This window comes from Sciurus carolinensis, unplaced genomic scaffold (genome assembly GCF_902686445.1).
Source record: "Sciurus carolinensis unplaced genomic scaffold, mSciCar1.2, whole genome shotgun sequence".
Taxonomy (NCBI): Eukaryota; Metazoa; Chordata; class Mammalia; order Rodentia; family Sciuridae; genus Sciurus; species Sciurus carolinensis.
In genome coordinates, this window is record NW_025920125.1 from 2,273,290 (window position 1) to 2,278,481 (window position 5,192).

Consider the following 5,192-nt stretch of genomic DNA (forward strand, 5'->3'; position numbering starts at 1 on the left):
CCTGGTATCTGCCTGGAGACTGTTCCTTGATAGGCTGACTTTCCTGGTAATCTACTCTCTGATAGGCTGATGTTCTTGATATAAGTCTGAGACTTGTGGAATAAACTCCTTTTGGTTTCTGTGATCAAGAAGAGCGTACGCATTGTGATTGTCCCCGCAGGCAGTGGGCGATCATAACATTTAGTTAGTTTCCAAGAGTCCCCATAGTCCCAAGAGTTCCAAGAATACTCAAATTTAAGTCCAAAGTCTTTGAAGCCCAAGGCAATCCCACATTGTGAGCTCCTGTAAAAGTAAAAGGAATTTACAAATATCCAGCATATAAATGTTCTGAGTAACATTTCCATTTACAAAAATATGGGCATAGAAAGAAGGAGTGGGACCAAAGCAGAACTGAAATCCAGTTGAACAAGCAGGTTCTTTATGTCCATATCCAGAATCTTGGCCACATGGCATCCTGATATTTTCCCCAAAGGGCTTTTGAAGCTCTACACCTGTGTCCTTGTATTTTGAAGTTCAAGTGGTATTCCAGTTGGCTTGTCACTGTTCTTTTCCTGCATGTTTTCTAAGACAATATCCCATGTTTCTGACATTTCTTAATCTCAGAGATCTCCCCTGCAGCTTTGACTATCTTCTGACATCTCCACAGTTTATCTTCTCAGGGGCTGCCTGCAGGGATTCCAACTGTGCTGCACATTGCCTGGCCTCCAAGGTCTTCCTTTGAAATATTGGTGGAAGTTTCCCTGACCCATGCCTCCAGCATTCTGCATTCCTCCATAACTAGCAACTTGTGGTTGATTGCAAAATTTGCTTCCACCTTGAACAGTAGCCTGACCTTCCAGGGCCCTTACTGAAACAGTCATCGAAGGTGTGAGTAGCTGAGCACATTGAAAAAACTTCCTAGGCTCCCTTGTGCAAGAAGGGTACTCTATTGGTCCCTTCTCAAGAGAATTTCAATTCCACTCCCTTGAGCTTGAGATGGAGGTGGCCTTTCTTGATCTTGAGATGCCTTCAAGCCAACTTTCTCATCAGTTTTAGGCATAGTTATTAGCATTCCTTTAGTGGCAGTAATATCTTTATCAACTGCAATGTCCTTATACCTAATTTTAATCTTGCCTCTAAAATTCATATTTTTAAAATCTGTCTGCTCTGCTTTTTCCTCCTGATTAACACAATAAAATTGACTAAAAGAATTTACAATATATTTGCCACATCCTAAATGCTATGCTGCCTACACATTTCTTCCATAATTATAAGAAGTCCATTGCTTTCAAAATCAGCCTCATAGAAAGTCTCCAGACACAGGGAAAATGCAGACCACTTCACAACCAGAGCACAACACAAATGGCCTCTATTCCAACTACCAATAGAATACACCTATTCTGAACTCTCTTGAGCCCTGTCTTCACTGATGATGGTCCTATATCAATACTGGTATTCTGAACTCACACCAGAATTGGCCATTAAGCTTCACTAACAACAATCCAAAGAATGTTCAGCTTGCCCTCGCCCTCTCTCATGGGTCGGGGTTACATGGCGGCGACTGCGGCAAAGTGAGAGAAGACTCAGAGACACCGCTGCCACCAGCACAGCCAGAGACCTGAGCTGACACTGGGGGCTGTCTGCGAGCCCCACACTCCCTCGATGAGTCAGAGAAGTCCTGTTGTGTCAGAGTAAGATGGACAGTAGCTTTGATTGTGATTGTGGTGAGCTGGAGCCACCTGATCACTAACAAAAGACATCTGTCAACCAACAGTCACCAGGGCTTCCTGTTGAAATATATAGCAACAAAGGAAGAAAAGAAGCAAAACAGAAATAGTGCTTACCAGCATCTTAGAATGATGCTGCTCAGGACCAGTCCAACACTGAATGTATCTGCACTGTGAGGGGAATGTTCATAGAAGCCTGTTGTGTGCATATTTATTCACATTTTTGTTAAATGTTAAGTCATTTAGCACAGTATATCTGAGTGAATAATATGTCATTTCATTCTGTTTGAGTTTCTTGAGTGTTTTCTTTAAATGTCAGCAGAGTTGCTGCCCCTTTCTTGAACTATGAGTACTGAAATCTTTTTAAGTCTCAATATGAGTAGAGCTTCTTGAGCTTTAAATCTGAGGGGAACTCAACAGGCCTGGTTGGCATATGCAATGAACATCAAGAAACCATCTTGCTGTGGAAGCATAATTATTTTTCTTCTCCCTTTTTGAAAGATCTTTCATTTGATGCCAGTTTTCTTCCTTGTTTACACAAATTCAACAATTCAAAAGGAAAAGGCAATAGTAAGGGTTTCAAAATGGCAGAGAAATTTGAAAGTCTTATGATGGTTTTGATCTGGGCTCTAGGTATATGGATTTAAAACCATTGGGTTGTGGAGGCAATGACTTGGTTTTTTTTCTGCTGTAGACAATGACTGTGACAAAAGAGTAGCCATAAAGAAAATTGTCCTTACTGATCCCCAGAGTGTCAAACTGCTCTCTGTGAAATCAAAATTATTAGAAGACTTGACCATGATAACATTGTGAAAGTGTTTGAAATTCTTGGCCCCAGTGGAAGCCAGTTAACAGATGATGTGGGCTCTCTTACTGAACTGAACAGTGTTTACATTGTTCAGGAGTACATGGAGACAGACTTGGCTAATGTGCTGGAGCAGGGCCCTTTACTGGAAGAGCATGCCAGACTTTTCATGTATCAGCTGCTACGTGGGCTCAAGTATATTCACTCTGCAAATGTACTGCACAGAGATCTCAAACCAGCTAATCTTTTCATTAATACTGAAGACTTGGTGCTGAAGATAGGTGACTTTGATCTTGCACGGTCATGGATCCTTATTATTCCCATAAGGGTCATCTTTCTGAAGGTTTGGTTACTAAATGGTACAGATCTCCACGTCTTTTACTTTCTCCTAATAACTATACTAAAGCCATTGACATGTGGGCTGCAGGCTGCATCTTTGCTGAAATGCTGACTGGTTAAACCCTCTTTGCAGGTGCACATGAACTTGAACAGATGCAACTGATTTTAGAATCTATTCCTGTTGTACATGAGGAAGATTGGCAGGAGCTTCTCAGTGTAATTCCAGTTTACATTAGAAATGACATGACTGAGCCCCACAAAACTTTAACTCAGCTGCTTCCAGGAATTAGTCGAGAAGCACTGGATTTCCTGGAACAAATTTTGACATTTAGCCCCATGGATCGGTTGACAGCAGAGGAAGCACTCTCTCATCCTTACATGAGTATATATTCTTTTCCAATGGATGAGCCAATTTCAAGCCATCCTTTTCACATCGAAGATGAAGTTGATGATATTTTGCTTATGGATGAATCTCACAATCACATTTATAACTGGGAAAGGTATTATGATTGTCAGTTTTCAGAGCACGATTGGCCTATACGTAACAACTTTGATATTGATGAAGTTCAGCTTGACCCAAGAGCTCTATCTGATGTCACTGATGAAGAAGTACAAGTTGATCCTTGAAAATATTTGGATGGAGATAGAGAAAAGTATCTGGAGGATCCTGCTTTTGATACCAATTACTCTACTGAACCTTGTTGGCAGTACCCAGATCATCATGAAAACAAATATTGTGATCTAGAGTGCAGCCATACTTGTAACTACAAAACAAGGTCATCAACATATTTAGATAATTTAGTTTGGAGAGAGAGTGAAGTTAATCATTATTATGAACCCAAACTTATTATAGATCTTTCCAATTGGAAAGAACAAAGCAAAGAAAAATTTGATAAGAAAGGCAACTCAAAATGTGAAAGGATTGGATTGGTTAAAGCCCAGATAGTGCTAGAGGAAGCATCACAGCAACTGACTGAAAGAGAAAGGGAAAAGAATCAGGGATTTGATTTTGATTCCTTTATTGCAGGAACTATTAAACTAAGTTCACAACATGAGCCTACTGATGTTGTTGATAAATTAAATGACTTGAATAGCTCAGTGTCCCAGCTAGAGTTCAAAAGTTTGATATCAAAGTCAGTAAGCCAAGAAAAACAGGAAAAAGGAATGGCAAATTTGGCTCAGTTAGAAGCCTTATACCAATCTTCTTTGGATAGCCAGTTTGTGAGTGGTAGGGAGGAATGCTTTTTCATCAATCAGTTTTGTTGTGAGGTCAGGAAGGATGAACAGGTTGAGAAGAAAAACACTTATACCAGTTACTTGGACAAGTTCTTTAGCAGGAAAGAAGACACTGAAATGCTAGAAACTGAGCCAGTAGAGGATGGGAAGCTTGGGGAGAGAGGAAATGAAGAAGGATTTCTGAACAACAGTGGGGAGTTCCTTTTTAGCAAGCAACTTGAATCCATAGGCATCCCACAGTTTCATAGTCCAGTGGGGTCACCACTCAAGTCAATCCAGGCCTTAACACCTTATGCTATGAAATCTTCCCCTCAAATTCCTCATAAAGCAAACAGCAGCATTCTGAAACATCTGAACTAAAACACTCAGCAGACATTTCTTTGTATTCTTCATGAAATGTGATTGTCTTTTTTTTATTACTAGTGTTTAAGTCATTTTTTACTTGAATCAGATGGTGTCATTTAGTAAGGACTTTTATTAGTTCTTGATTTTTAAAATCCAGAATTTTTTTCTACATGAGATAGTTTTCATTTTAACTGGCATGTCATTTGCACACAAAAAAGAAAAGAGCAAAATAATGCAATGCAGGAGGAGACAAAAGAAATGCACTAAGACAAGTTAAAAACATTCTCTCATAGAACAATGATCCGTTTTACAGGAAACAAAAATCTTGCCTTGAAATTTACACAGTGAGACTGTACATAACTGCATGAAAATATCCATTTTTTTCCTAAAATATTTTTTATACATTAGTATTTTCCAGCTTTACATACTGTACAATTTTCTTATAACACATGATACCAGCACCAACTGAAAATGAATGACAAATTTGGTACACATGTGTTATCTACCTCAAGGTAACAAAAGTAGGTTGCAAAACATACCACCCATAGTGCTTCACAATATGCACTTCCATTTAGCCAACATTTATTGTAGTAAACTATTAAGACTCATTGTTTATAAATGTTCTGGTATTCATTCTTTATAGTGAAGTGTTATACATTACATCTTATTTATTTTAGCAAATCAGTATATTTTCTGTATTTAATTATAAAATTAACTTAGTTTTAAAATTTTATTTGGAACTACACTTTTTTCCATTTGGC

At 38.8% G+C, this 5,192-nt stretch overlaps 1 pseudogene; it reads left to right on the forward strand.

The window, feature by feature from the left end:
• Positions 1-2,290: 2,290 nt before the first annotated feature.
• LOC124973911 (mitogen-activated protein kinase 6-like) lies at positions 2,291-4,446 on the forward strand (annotated as a pseudogene).
• Positions 4,447-5,192: the final 746 nt, after the last annotated feature.